General features: G+C 40.2%; 1 protein-coding gene across 3 annotated transcripts in view; it reads right to left on the reverse strand.

The window, feature by feature from the left end:
• IL11RA (interleukin 11 receptor subunit alpha) overlaps window positions 1-17,339 on the reverse strand; it is a 282,222-nt gene that overhangs the window by 205,091 nt on the left and 59,792 nt on the right. The window contains exon 1 of one of the 3 annotated variants that reach the window (XM_073683095.1): window positions 1,101-1,308. The exons of the other annotated variants lie outside the window; for them this stretch is intronic. The gene's annotated coding sequence lies outside the window, so the exon portion shown is untranslated. Of the gene's footprint in view, window positions 1-1,100; window positions 1,309-17,339 lie in introns of those variants that run through there. 3 annotated transcript variants of the gene reach the window in all.

Consider the following 17,339-nt stretch of genomic DNA (forward strand, 5'->3'; position numbering starts at 1 on the left):
TGATACAATGTAACAGATCAGAGATCACCGCTCCGTACACTGCACTGATACAATGTAACAGATCAGAGATCACCGCTCCGTACACTGCACTGATACAATGTAACAGATCAGAGATCACTGCTCCCTACACTGCACTGATACAATGTAACAGATCAGATGTCACCGCTCCGTACACTGCACTGATACAATGTAACAGATCAGAGATCACCGCTCAGTACACTGCACTGATACAATGTAACAGATCAGATGTCACCGCTCTGTACACTGCACTGATACAATGTAACAGATCAGAGATCACCGCTCAGTACACTGCACTGATACAATGTAACAGATCAGATGTCACCGCTCCGTACACTTCACTGATATAATGTAACAGATCAGAGATCACCGCTCAGTACACTGCACTGATACAATGTAACAGATCAGATGTCACCGCTCTGTACACTGCACTGATACAATGTAACAGGTCAGAGATCACCGCTCCGTACACTGCACTGATACAATGTAACAGATCAGAGATCACCGCTCAGTACACTGCACTGATACAATGTAACAGATCAGAGGTCACCGCTCCGTACACTGCACTGATACAATGTAACAGGTCAGAGATCACCGCTCCGTACACTGCACTGATACAATGTAACAGATCAGAGATCACGGCTCCGTACACTGCACTGATACAATGTAACAGATCAGAGGTTACCGCTCCGTACACTGCACTGATACAATGTAACAGATCAGAGATCACTGCTCCGTATACTGCACTGATACAATGTAACAGATCAGAGGTCAATGCTCCGTACACTGCACTGATACAATGTAACAGATCAGAGATCACGGCTCCGTACACTGCACTGATACAATGTAACAGATCAGAGGTCACCGCTCCGTACACTGCACTGATACAATGTAACAGATCAGAGATCACGGCTCCGTACACTGCACTGATACAATATAACAGATCAGAGGTCACCGCTCCGTACACTGCACTGATACAATGTAACAGATCAGAGATCACTGCTCCGTACACTGCACTGTATACATTCTTCTAGGAGTGAGTTGCTGCCCCTCTTAGTGCCCGGTGCCCCCAGTCCTCTTACCTTCACCTCCCCACAGTGACTCCCCTGTCGCACAGCATAGTGATCTGAGTTCAGCTCCGGAGGATTCTGCTTTGGAAAAACTCAAAAAACTCACAGAACAAATTGAGAAGAAAAATAGAAATCTGAGAGAGTGCAGTGCACTGCCAGGCGGCTGAGATCGCAGAGCTGAACCTCCCCCAGCCCTGAAACCGGAGCCTGGAGCTTGGGAGCCAGCCAAGAGCTCGCAGAGGTGCAGCCGGGGGACACCGCCAAGTCCTTCACTGCTGGCAGCGGCCCCGGCCCCCTCCCTGCAACACACAGTCCACCGACACCGCACCATGTCACACTATCCACATCTATGGAGGGGGTCACTCACAATGTGCGGGGGCTTCCGATCAATGGAAGGGGTCACTCACAATTTGGAGGGGCTTCTCATCCATGGAGGTGGTCACTCACAATATGTGGGGGCTTCTCATCCATGGAGGTGGTCACTCACAATATGTGGGGGCTTCTCATCCATGGAGGGGCTCACTCACAATGTGTGGGGGCTTCTCATCCATGGACGGGATCACTCACAATGTGCAGGGTCTTCTGATCAATGGAGGGGCTCACTCACAATTTGTAGGGGCTTCTCATCCATGGAGGGGGTCACAATGTGTGGGGGCTTCTGATCCAAGAAGGGACTCACTTATAATTTTACCTAAGAACTTACCCATGAATAAAGCACAGGATGAAAACCTCCTTCAAGAACAACTTCTTCCATCATCCAGGTTAATGTTGGGATGATACCTTTACTTCCATGATGGAGACCAGGTCACCAGGGAAAACTGATAACTAAGTGGCTCAGTGAGCAAAACATTTACATTATGAGACCAGAAAACTCCCCAGATCTCATTCCAGTGAGAACCTGGGGTCAATCATCAAAAAGCAACAAAACCCAGAAATTGTGATAATTCTGAGCTCTGATGCGGCAAGAACGGGCGACCATCAGTCAGGATCTGCCCAGGAGCCGATATCCAGCTGCCAGGGGAAGTGCAGAAGTGTGCGGAACAAGGGGCAGGAGTGCGGAGAACAAGGGGCAGGAGTGCGGAGGAACAAGGGGCAGGAGTGTGGAGAACAAGGGGCAGGAGTGTGGAGAATAAGGGGAAGAAGTGTGGAGAACAAGGGGCAGAAGTGTAAAGAACAAGGGGCAGGAGTGTGGAGAACAAGGGGAAGAAGTGTGGAGAACAAGGGGCAGGAGTGTGTAGAACAAGGGGAAGAAGTGTGGAGAACAAGGGGCAGGAGTGTGGAGAATAAGGGGCAGGAGTGTGGAGAACAAGGGGCAGGAGTGTGGAGAACAAGGGGCAGAAGTGTAGAGAACAAGGGGCAGGAGTGTGGAGAATAAGGGGAAGAAGTGTGGAGAACAAGGGGCAGGAGTGTGGAGAACAAGGGGCAGGAGTGTGGAGAATAAGGGGCAGAAGTGCGGAGAATAAGGGGCATGAGTGTGAAGATTAAGGGGCAGAAGTGTGGAGAATAAGGGGCAGGAGTGCGGATAATAAGGGGCAGGAGTGTGGAGAATAAGGGGCAGGAGTGCGGAAAATAAGGGGCAGGAGTGCGGAAAATAAGGGGAAGGAGTGTGGAGAATAAGGGGCAGGAGTGCGGATAATAAGGGGCAGGAGTGTGGAGAATAAGGGGCACGAGTGTGGAGAATAAGGGGCACGAGTGTGGAGAATAAGGGGCAGGAGTGTGGAGAATAAGGGGCAGGAGTGTGGAGAATAAGGGGCAGGAGTGTGGAGAATAAGGGGCAGGAGTGTGGAGAATAAGGGGCAGGAAGAATAAGGGGCAGAAGTGTGGAGGAATAAGGGGCAGGAGTCTGGCAAATAAGGGGCAGGAGTCTGGCGAATAAGGGGCAGGAGTCTGGCGAATAAGGGGCAGGAGTCTGGCGAATAAGGGGCAGGAGTCTGGCGAATAAGGGGCAGGAGTGTGGAGAATAAGGGGCAGGAGTGTGGAGAATAAGGGGCAGGAGTGTGGAGAATAAGGGGCAGGAGTGTGGAGAATAAGGGGCAGGAGTGTGGGGACAATAAGGGGCAGAAGTGTGGAGAATAAGGGGCAGGAGTGCGGAGAATAAGGGGCAGAAGTGTGGAGAATAAGGGGCAGGAGTGCGGAGAATAAGGGGCAGAAGTGTGGAGGAATAAGGGGCAGGAGTGTGGAGAATAAAGGGCAGAAGTGTGGAGGAATAAGGGGCAGGAGTGTGGAGCATAAGGGGCAGGAGTGTGGAGAATAAGGGGCAGGAGTGTGGAGAGTAAGGGGCAGGAGTGTGGAGAATAAGGAGCAGCGCTCTGAATATTGAGGCATCACAATAACTAAGAACTGATTCATCCAGAATGGCGTAGAGCAAGATAGAGCACATGGCTCCCGGATTCACTATGAGGCGCCCGGCACTCGGTGAATTTGGCGCCTTTATCAGCTACCGTGATCCTACGTCCCCCATTTTCGTGGCGTAAAAACTTTGATGAATCGGCCTCTTTATGGATTTGTCAATCAAAGTGTAAAAACTTATGAAATGCTAAAAATTATTCATCAGTAAAAGAGAAACATCCGACTGAAAGAGTGAAAACAACGAAGAGGCAAAATGTGAAAACCAAAACCTGTGTCCGTCCCAGGAGTTGGGGCCAGGACGGTGCAGCCACATGTACACAGTATACAGTATATACTGCTCTGGGCCCGGCCACTGCCAGCCTCAGCCTCCTCTCGGATCCGTACACTCCAGGCAGATTGTACTTATCTTGACCTTGCGGCTCTGCAGTCCTATGTAAATAAGGTGTAATCATATACTGATGCTGTGTACTTACACTGTTTTCTACTTGCTGTCAGTGAATGCGGATGTGTATAGTCACATGTAGAGGCTGAACCCCACTGCGGACCCCACACTTCTCACAGCTGAGGGTCTGTGACAATCCTTGTGGACACACTGGACCACACTGACACAATGTAACAGACCCGGCTGATACATAAAGAGAACTAGAACGTCTCACGTGGATACAACAGTAACTAAGAGCCATTGGGCATGTGCCCAGGAGAGGAGCCCGCGAGCCACTGTGCTCGGCCACAGAGGATAACGGGAGAAAAGCCTCTCGCTACAGAAACCTGTGAGACGTCCGGGCTCCGGACATGATCCCGCAACTGGAAGTCACTGAAGTATTCAGCGACAGCAAGCAGAGATGATAAGACACGATGTCACAGCAGAACAGTGACCGCAGCTCCGGAGGATCAGACACTATGTCACAGCAGAATAGTGACCGCAGCTCCGGAGGATCAGACACGATGTGACAGCAGAATAGTGACCGCAGCTCCGGAGGATCAGACACGATGTAACAGCAGAATAGTGACCGCAGCTCCGGAGGATAAGACATGATGTAACAGCAGAATAGTGACCGCAGCTCCGGAGGATCAGACACGATGTAACAGCAGAATAGTGACTGCAGCTCTAGAGGATAAGACACGATGTAACAGCAGAAAAGTGACTGCAGCTCTAGAGGATAAGACACGATGTAACAGCAGAATAGTGACCGCAGCTCTAGAGGATAAGACACGATGTAACAGCAGAATAGTGACCGCAGCTCCGGAGGATCAGACACGATGTAACAGCAGAATAGTGACTGTAGCTCCGGAGGATAAGACACGATGTAACAGCAGAATAGTGACCGCAGCTCCGGAGGATAAGACACGATGTAACAGCAGAACAGTGACCGCAGCTCCGGAGGATCAGACACGATGTAACAGCAGAATAGTGACCGCAGCTCCGGAGGATCAGACACGATGTAACAGCAGAATAGTGACCGTAGCTCCGGAGGATAAGACACAATGTAACAGCAGAATAGTGACCGCAGCTCCGGAGGATAAGACATGATGTAACAGCAGAATAGTGACCGTAGCTCCGGAGGATAAGACACAATGTAACAGCAGAATAGTGACCGCAGCTCCGGAGGATAAGACATGATGTAACAGCAGAATAGTGACCGCAGCTCCGGAGGATAAGACATGATGTAACAGCAGAATAGTGACCGCAGCTCCGGAGGATAAGACATGATGTAACAGCAGAATAGTGACCGCAGCTCCGGAGGATCAGACACGATGTAACAGCAGAATAGTGACCGCAGCTCCGGAGGATAAGACACGATGTCACAGCAGAATAGTGACCGCAGCTCCGGAGGATAAGAAACAATGTAACAGCAGAATAGTGACCGCAGCTCCGGAGGATAAGACACGATGTCACAGCAGAATAGTGAACGCAGCTCCGGAGGATAAGACACGATGTAACAGCAGAATAGTGATCGCAGCTCCAGAGGATGAGACACAATGTAACAGCAGAATAGTGACCGCAGCTCCGGAGGATCAGACACGATGTAACAGCAGAATAGTGACTGCAGCTCTAGAGGATAAGACACGATGTAACAGCAGAATAGTGACTGCAGCTCTAGAGGATAAGACACGATGTAACAGCAGAATAGTGACCGCAGCTCTAGAGGATAAGACACGATGTAACAGCAGAATAGTGACCGCAGCTCCGGAGGATCAGACACGATGTAACAGCAGAATAGTGACTGTAGCTCCGGAGGATAAGACACGATGTAACAGCAGAATAGTGACCGCAGCTCCGGAGGATAAGACACGATGTAACAGCAGAACAGTGACCGCAGCTCCGGAGGATCAGACACGATGTAACAGCAGAATAGTGACCGCAGCTCCGGAGGATCAGACACGATGTAACAGCAGAATAGTGACCGTAGCTCCGGAGGATAAGACACAATGTAACAGCAGAATAGTGACCGCAGCTCCGGAGGATAAGACATGATGTAACAGCAGAATAGTGACCGTAGCTCCGGAGGATAAGACACAATGTAACAGCAGAATAGTGACCGCAGCTCCGGAGGATAAGACATGATGTAACAGCAGAATAGTGACCGCAGCTCCGGAGGATAAGACATGATGTAACAGCAGAATAGTGACCGCAGCTCCGGAGGATAAGACATGATGTAACAGCAGAATAGTGACCGCAGCTCCGGAGGATCAGACACGATGTAACAGCAGAATAGTGACCGCAGCTCCGGAGGATAAGACACGATGTCACAGCAGAATAGTGACCGCAGCTCCGGAGGATAAGAAACAATGTAACAGCAGAATAGTGACCGCAGCTCCGGAGGATAAGACACGATGTCACAGCAGAATAGTGAACGCAGCTCCGGAGGATAAGACACGATGTAACAGCAGAATAGTGATCGCAGCTCCAGAGGATGAGACACAATGTAACAGCAGAATAGTGACCGCAGCTCCGGAGGATAAGACACAATGTAACAGCAGAATAGTGACCGCAGATCCGGAGGATATGACACGATGTAACAGCAGAATAGTGACCGCAGCTCTGGAGGATAAGACACGATGTAACAGCAGAATAGTGATCGCATCTCCGGAGGATAAGACACGATGTCACAGCAGAATAGTGACCGCAGCTCCGGAGGATAAGACACGATGTCACAGAAGAATAGTGACCGCAGCTCTGGAGGATAAGACACGATGTAACAGCAGAATAGTGACCGCAGCTCTTGAGGATAAGACATGATGTCACAGCAGAATAGTGACCGCAGCTCCGGAGGATAAGACACGATGTCACAGCAGATTAGTGACCGCAGCTCCGGAGGATAAGACACGATGTAACAGCAGAATAGTGACTGCAGCTCTGAAGGTAACCGGAGGATAAGATATGATGTAACAGCAGGATAGTGACTGCAGCTCTTGAGGTGACTGGAGGATAAGACACGATGTAAGAGCAGAACAGTGACTGCAGCTCTGGAGGTGACTGGAGGATAAGACACGATGTAACCGTAGAATATTGACTGCAGCTCTGGAGGTGACTGGAGGATAAGACATAATGTAACAGCAGAATAGTGACTGCAGCTCTGGAGGTGACTGGAGGATAAGACCTGATGTAACCGTAGAATATTGACTGCAGCTCTGGAGGTGACTGGAGGATAAGACATAATGTAACAGCAGAATAGTGACTGCAGCTCTGGAGGTGACTGGAGGATAATACACGATGTAACAGCAGGATAGTGAGTGCAGCTCTGGAGGTGACTGGAGGATAAGACAGGAATGTGCCATTAAATTAGAAGGATCAGATCTTGAAGAAGCTAAGATGCACATGTGACAGTCGCCCCTGCGCCCCCATAACTGCGCTTCTGATCCCCCCGGTCCCACATGTTTGCCTTCTACCCTTATAATGAGCTCATAAGTTGTGTTCTGTGAGAGGATGGCAGTGATTATCGGTGATTGGCAGCAGCGGTCTGTCCGCTCCCTCCTCACTGCCGGGTGGCACTATCACATTACAGAACTGGAAACAGTCAGTCCTGGACGTAGCCCTGAACCTGGAAACCCGGAGCGAAGCCCGAGCTGCAGATAACAGCCCTCACTGTAGAGGGCGCCGCCGTCCCAATGCCTCCTGCTTGTAGGATCTCTGCATAGATTGTTACAATGTGTCACTGAGCTCATATGCTGGACAAAACTGTAACAAACCCTCAGCTGTGAGAACAAACTCAGGAAAGGCTTAAACTTCTGCCTGAAATAAAATCAATGTCTGCTGAAAAAATATACGGAGCGAATCCTGATGGTCGTAGACTGATTCAGATCCATTTGTCTTTGCGGTTCAGCACCAAATTATATTTCAGCTACAAAATCTGGTCCAGCTGATAACAGAGAACAAAAGGTAAAGTATCCGTGCACGGAGGTAAGTGAGCAGATCAGCAGCCGGAGATTCTTCCCGTATCACCAAGAGTCGCGTGTCCTTCACATATAATCACAGACCCCCGAGGCCGAGAACAACGGAGACAGAAGGAACAACGCCATCTCACCTGCAGGAGAGGAGCACTGACAGATCCCCCATACCGCCATCACCCCACCACCAATCACCGGCCGATCATCATCACACACTTATCTACACATTACTCATCACTCCTTCTATTAGTCCTGCCACAGCACAATAACATGCTGTAGTACTGACTACTATAATACTGACCCCATGTAAAATAATATAACTACTATAATACTGCCCCTATGTACAAGAATATAACTACTATAATACTGCCCCTATGTACAAGAATATAACTACTATAATACTGCCCCCTATGTACAAGAATATAACTACTATAATACTGCTCCTATGTACAAGAATATAACTACTATAATACTGCCCCCTATGTACAAGAATATAACTACTATAATACTGCCCCCTATGTACAAGAATATAACTACTATAATACTGCCCCTATGTACAAGAATATAACTACTACAATACTGCCCCTATGTACAAGAATATAACTACTATAATACTGCCCCCTATGCACAAGAATATAACTACTATAATACTGCCCCTATGTACAAGAATATAACTACTATAATACTGCTCCTATGTAAAAGAATATAACTACTATAATACTGCCCCCTATGTACAAGAATATAACTCCTATAATACTGCCCCTATGTACAAGAATATAACTACTATAATACTGCTCCCTATGCACAAGAATATAACTACTATAATACTGCCCCTATGTACAAGAATATAACTACTATAATACTGCTCCTATGTACAAGAATATAACTACTATAATACTGCCCCCTATGTACAAGAATATAACTCCTATAATACTGCCCCTATGTACAAGAATATAACTACTATAATACTGCTCCCTATGCACAAGAATATAACTACTATAATACTGCCCCTATGCACAAGAATATAACTACTATAATACTGCCCCTATGTACAAGAATATAACTACTATAATACTGCCCCCTATGCACAAGAATATAACTATTATAATACTGCCCCTATGTACAAGAAAATAACTACTATAATACTACTCCCTATATACAAGAATATAACTACTATAATACTGCCCCTATATACAAGAATATAACTACTATAATACTGCCCCTATGTACAAGAATATAACTACTATAATACTGCCCCTATGTACAAGAATATAACTACTATAATACTGCCCCCTATGTACAAGAATATAGCTACTATAATACTGCCCCCTATGTACAAGAATACAACTACTATAATACTGTCCCCTATGCACAAGAATATAACTACTATAATACTGCCCCTATGTACAAGAATATAACTACTATAATACTGCTCCTATGTACAAGAATATAACTACTATAATACTGCTCCCTATATACAAGAATATAACTACTATAATACTGCTCCTATGTACAAGAATATAACTACTATAATACTGCCCCCTATGCACAAGAATATAACTACTATAATACTGCCCCTATGTACAAGAATATAACTACTATAATACTGCTCCTATGTACAAGAATATAACTACTATAATACTGCCCCCTATGTACAAGAATATAACTCCTATAATACTGCCCCTATGTACAAGAATATAACTACTATAATACTGCTCCTATGTACAAGAATATAACTACTATAATACTGCTCCCTATATACAAGAATATAACTACTATAATACTGCTCCTATGTACAAGAATATAACTACTATAATACTGCCCCCTATGCACAAGAATATAACTACTATAATACTGCTCCTATGTACAAGAATATAACTACTATAATACTGCCCCCTATGTACAAGAATATAACTCCTATAATACTGCCCCTATGTACAAGAATATAACTACTATAATACTGCTCCCTATGCACAAGAATATTACTATAATACTGCCCCTATGCACAAGAATATAACTACTATAATACTGCCCCTATGTACAAGAATATAACTACTATAATACTGCCCCCTATGCACAAGAATATAACTATTATAATACTGCCCCTATGTACAGGAATATAACTACTATAATACTACTCCCTATATACAAGAAAATAACTACTATAATACTGCTCCCTATGCACAAGAATATAACTACTATAATACTGCCCCTATGCACAAGAATATAACTACTATAATACTGCCCCTATGTACAAGAATATAACTACTATAATACTGCCCCCTATGCACAAGAATATAACTATTATAATACTGCCCCTATGTACAAGAATATAACTACTATAATACTACTCCCTATATACAAGAATATAACTACTATAATACTGCCCCTATATACAAGAATATAACTACTATAATACTGCCCCTATGTACAAGAATATAACTACTATAATACTGCTCCAATGTACAAGAATATAACTACTATAATACTGCTCTCTATGCACAAGAATATAACTACTATAATACTGCCCCTATGTACAAGAATACAACTACTATAATACTGCCCCTATGCACAAGAATATAACTACTATAATACTGCCCCTATGTACAAGAATATAACTACTATAATACTGCCCCTATGTACAAGAATATAACTACTATAATACTGCCCCCTATGCACAAGAATATAACTACTATAATACTGCCCCTATGTACAAGAATATAACTACTATAATACTGCTCCCTATGCACAAGAATATAACTACTATAATACTGCCCCTATGTACAAGAATATAACTACTATAATACTGCTCCTATGTACAAGAATATAACTACTATAATACTGCCCCCTATGTACAAGAATATAACTCCTATAATACTGCCCCTATGTACAAGAATATAACTACTATAATACTGCTCCCTATGCACAAGAATATAACTACTATAATACTGCCCCTATGCACAAGAATATAACTACTATAATACTGCCCCTATGTACAAGAATATAACTACTATAATACTGCCCCCTATGCACAAGAATATAACTATTATAATACTGCCCCTATGTACAAGAAAATAACTACTATAATACTACTCCCTATATACAAGAATATAACTACTATAATACTGCCCCTATATACAAGAATATAACTACTATAATACTGCCCCTATGTACAAGAATATAACTACTATAATACTGCCCCTATGTACAAGAATATAACTACTATAATACTGCCCCCTATGTACAAGAATATAGCTACTATAATACTGCCCCCTATGTACAAGAATACAACTACTATAATACTGTCCCCTATGCACAAGAATATAACTACTATAATACTGCCCCTATGTACAAGAATATAACTACTATAATACTGCTCCTATGTACAAGAATATAACTACTATAATACTGCTCCCTATATACAAGAATATAACTACTATAATACTGCTCCTATGTACAAGAATATAACTACTATAATACTGCCCCCTATGCACAAGAATATAACTACTATAATACTGCCCCTATGTACAAGAATATAACTACTATAATACTGCTCCTATGTACAAGAATATAACTACTATAATACTGCCCCCTATGTACAAGAATATAACTCCTATAATACTGCCCCTATGTACAAGAATATAACTACTATAATACTGCCTCTATGTATAAGAATATAACTAATATAATACTGCCCCTATGTACAAGAATATAACTACTATAATACTGCTCCTATGTAGAAGAATATAACTACTATAACACTGCTCCAATGTACAAGAATATAACTACTATAACACTGCTCCTATGTACAAGAATATAACTACTATAATACTGCCCCTATATACAAGAATATATCTACTATAATACTGCTCCCTATGCACAAGAATATAACTACTATAATACTGCCCCCTATGCACAAGAATATAACTACTATAATACTGCTCCCTATGTACAAGAATATAGCTACTATAATACTGCCCCCTATGTACAAGAATATAACTACTATAATACTGCCCCCTATGTACAAGAATATAACTACTATAATACTGCCCCCTATGTACAAGAATATAACTACTATAATACTGCTCCTATGTACAAGAATATAACTACTATAATACTGCTCCTATGTACAAGAATATAACTACTAAAATACTGCCCCCTATGTACAAGAATATAACTACTATAATACTGCCCCCTATGTACAAGAATATAACTACTATAATACTGCCCCCTATGTACAAGAATATAACTACTATAATACTGCCCCCTATGTACAAGAATATAACTACTATAATACTGCCCCCTATGTACAAGAATATAACTACTATAATACTGCTCCTATGTACAAGAATATAACTACTATAATACTGCTCCTATGTACAAGAATATAACTACTATAATACTGCTCCCTATGTACAAGAATATAACTACTATAATACTGCTCCCTATGTACAAGAATAAAACTACTATAATACTGCCCCTATGTACAAGAATATAACTACTATAATACTGCCCCCTATGTACAAGAATATAACTGCTATAAAACTGCCCCTATGTACAAGAATATAACTAATATAATACTGCTCCCTATGTACAAGAATATAACTACTATAATACTGCTCCTATGTACAAAAATATAACTACTATAATACTGCTCCCTATGTACAAGAATAAAACTACTATAATACTGCCCCCTATGTACAAGAATATAACTACTATAATACTGCCCCCTATGTACAAGAATATAATTACTATAATACTGCTCCCTATGTACAAGAATATAACTACTAGAATACTGCTCCTATGTACAAGAATATAACTACTATAATACTGCTCCTATGTACAAGAATATAACTACTATAATACTGCCCCCTATGTACAAGAATATAACTACTATAAAACTGCCCCCTATGTACAAGAATATAACTACTATAATACTGCTCCTATGTACAAGAATATAACTACTATAATACTGCTCCCTATGTACAAGAATATAACTACTATAATACTGCTCCTATGTACAAGAATATAACTACTATAATACGGCTCCTATGTACAAGAATATAACTACTATAATACTGCTCCCTATGTACAAGAATATAACTACTATAATATTGCCCCTATGTACAAGAATATAACTACTATAATACTGCCCCCTATGTACAAGAATATAACTACTATAATACTGCTCCTATGTACAAGAATATAACTACTATAATACTGCTCCTATGTACAAGAATATAACTACTAAAATACTGCCCCCTATGTACAAGAATATAACTACTATAATACTGCCCCCTATGTACAAGAATATAACTACTATAATACTGCCCCCTATGTACAAGAATATAACTACTATAATACTGCCCCCTATGTACAAGAATATAACTACTATAATACTGCCCCCTATGTACAAGAATATAACTACTATAATACTGCTCCTATGTACAAGAATATAACTACTATAATACTGCTCCTATGTACAAGAATATAACTACTATAATACTGCTCCCTATGTACAAGAATATAACTACTATAATACTGCTCCCTATGTACAAGAATAAAACTACTATAATACTGCCCCTATGTACAAGAATATAACTACTATAATACTGCCCCCTATGTACAAGAATATAACTGCTATAAAACTGCCCCTATGTACAAGAATATAACTAATATAATACTGCTCCCTATGTACAAGAATATAACTACTATAATACTGCTCCTATGTACAAAAATATAACTACTATAATACTGCTCCCTATGTACAAGAATAAAACTACTATAATACTGCCCCCTATGTACAAGAATATAACTACTATAATACTGCCCCCTATGTACAAGAATATAATTACTATAATACTGCTCCCTATGTACAAGAATATAACTACTAGAATACTGCTCCTATGTACAAGAATATAACTACTATAATACTGCTCCTATGTACAAGAATATAACTACTATAATACTGCCCCCTATGTACAAGAATATAACTACTATAAAACTGCCCCCTATGTACAAGAATATAACTACTATAATACTGCTCCTATGTACAAGAATATAACTACTATAATACTGCTCCCTATGTACAAGAATATAACTACTATAATACTGCTCCTATGTACAAGAATATAACTACTATAATACGGCTCCTATGTACAAGAATATAACTACTATAATACTGCTCCCTATGTACAAGAATATAACTACTATAATATTGCCCCTATGTACAAGAATATAACCACTATAATACTGCCCATATGTACAAGGATATAACTACTATAATACTGCCCCTATATACAAGAATATATCTACTATAATACTGCCCCTATATACAAGAATATATCTACTATCATACTGCCCCTATATACAAGAATATATCTACTATAAAACTGCCCCTATGTACAAGAATATAACTACTATAATACTGCCACTATGTACAAGAATATAACTACTATAATACTGCCCTTATGTACAAGGATATAACTACTATAATACTGCCCTTATGTACAAGAATATAACTACTATAATACTGCCCCTATGTACAAGAATATAACTACTACAATACTGCCCCTATGTACAAGAATATAACTACTATAATACTGCCCCCTATGCACAAGAATATAACTACTATAATACTGCCCCTATGTACAAGAATATAACTACTATAATACTGCTCCTATGTAAAAGAATATAACTACTATAATACTGCCCCCTATGTACAAGAATATAACTCCTATAATACTGCCCCTATGTACAAGAATATAACTACTATAATACTGCTCCCTATGCACAAGAATATAACTACTATAATACTGCCCCTATGTACAAGAATATAACTACTATAATACTGCTCCTATGTACAAGAATATAACTACTATAATACTGCCCCCTATGTACAAGAATATAACTCCTATAATACTGCCCCTATGTACAAGAATATAACTACTATAATACTGCTCCCTATGCACAAGAATATAACTACTATAATACTGCCCCTATGCACAAGAATATAACTACTATAATACTGCCCCTATGTACAAGAATATAACTACTATAATACTGCCCCCTATGCACAAGAATATAACTATTATAATACTGCCCCTATGTACAAGAAAATAACTACTATAATACTACTCCCTATATACAAGAATATAACTACTATAATACTGCCCCTATATACAAGAATATAACTACTATAATACTGCCCCTATGTACAAGAATATAACTACTATAATACTGCCCCTATGTACAAGAATATAACTACTATAATACTGCCCCCTATGTACAAGAATATAGCTACTATAATACTGCCCCCTATGTACAAGAATACAACTACTATAATACTGTCCCCTATGCACAAGAATATAACTACTATAATACTGCCCCTATGTACAAGAATATAACTACTATAATACTGCTCCTATGTACAAGAATATAACTACTATAATACTGCTCCCTATATACAAGAATATAACTACTATAATACTGCTCCTATGTACAAGAATATAACTACTATAATACTGCCCCCTATGCACAAGAATATAACTACTATAATACTGCCCCTATGTACAAGAATATAACTACTATAATACTGCTCCTATGTACAAGAATATAACTACTATAATACTGCCCCCTATGTACAAGAATATAACTCCTATAATACTGCCCCTATGTACAAGAATATAACTACTATAACACTGCTCCTATGTACAAGAATATAACTACTATAATACTGCTCCCTATATACAAGAATATAACTACTATAATACTGCTCCTATGTACAAGAATATAACTACTATAATACTGCCCCCTATGCACAAGAATATAACTACTATAATACTGCTCCTATGTACAAGAATATAACTACTATAATACTGTCCCCTATGTACAAGAATATAACTCCTATAATACTGCCCCTATGTACAAGAATATAACTACTATAATACTGCTCCCTATGCACAAGAATATAACTACTATAATACTGCCCCTATGTACAAGAATATAACTACTATAATACTGCTCCTATGTAAAAGAATATAACTACTATAATACTGCCCCCTATGTACAAGAATATAACTCCTATAATACTGCCCCTATGTACAAGAATATAACTACTATAATACTGCTCCCTATGCACAAGAATATAACTACTATAATACTGCCCCTATGTACAAGAATATAACTACTATAATACTGCTCCTATGTACAAGAATATAACTACTATAATACTGCCCCCTATGTACAAGAATATAACTCCTATAATACTGCCCCTATGTACAAGAATATAACTACTATAATACTGCTCCCTATGCACAAGAATATAACTACTATAATACTGCCCCTATGCACAAGAATATAACTACTATAATACTGCCCCTATGTACAAGAATATAACTACTATAATACTGCCCTCTATGCACAAGAATATAACTATTATAATACTGCCCCTATGTACAAGAAAATAACTACTATAATACTACTCCCTATATACAAGAATATAACTACTATAATACTGCCCCTATATACAAGAATATAACTACTATAATACTGCCCCTATGTACAAGAATATAACTACTATAATACTGCCCCTATGTACAAGAATATAACTACTATAATACTGCCCCCTATGTACAAGAATATAGCTACTATAATACTGCCCCCTATGTACAAGAATACAACTACTATAATACTGTCCCCTATGCACAAGAATATAACTACTATAATACTGCCCCTATGTACAAGAATATAACTACTATAATACTGCTCCTATGTACAAGAATATAACTACTATAATACTGCTCCCTATATACAAGAATATAACTACTATAATACTGCTCCTATGTACAAGAATATAACTACTATAATACTGCCCCCTATGCACAAGAATATAACTACTATAATACTGCCCCTATGTACAAGAATATAACTACTATAATACTGCTCCTATGTACAAGAATATAACTACTATAATACTGCCCCCTATGTACAAGAATATAACTCCTATAATACTGCCCCTATGTACAAGAATATAACTACTATAATACTGCTCCTATGTACAAGAATATAACTACTATAATACTGCTCCCTATATACAAGAATATAACTACTATAATACTGCTCCTATGTACAAGAATATAACTACTATAATACTGCCCCCTATGCACAAGAATATAACTACTATAATACTGCTCCTATGTACAAGAATATAACTACTATAATACTGCCCCCTATGTACAAGAATATAACTCCTATAATACTGCCCCTATGTACAAGAATATAACTACTATAATACTGCTCCCTATGCACAAGAATATAACTACTATAATACTGCCCCTATGCACAAGAATATAACTACTATAATACTGCCCCTATATACAAGAATATAACTACTATAATACTGCCCCCTATGCACAAGAATATAACTATTATAATACTGCCCCTATGTACAAGAATATAACTACTATAATACTACTCCCTATATACAAGAATATAACTACTATAATACTGCCC

The sequence above is a fragment of the Phyllobates terribilis genome, unplaced genomic scaffold (assembly GCF_046119375.1).
Source record: "Phyllobates terribilis strain yellow unplaced genomic scaffold, ASM4611937v1 Scaffold_1__5_contigs__length_1240528914, whole genome shotgun sequence".
Classification (NCBI taxonomy): Eukaryota; Metazoa; Chordata; class Amphibia; order Anura; family Dendrobatidae; genus Phyllobates; species Phyllobates terribilis.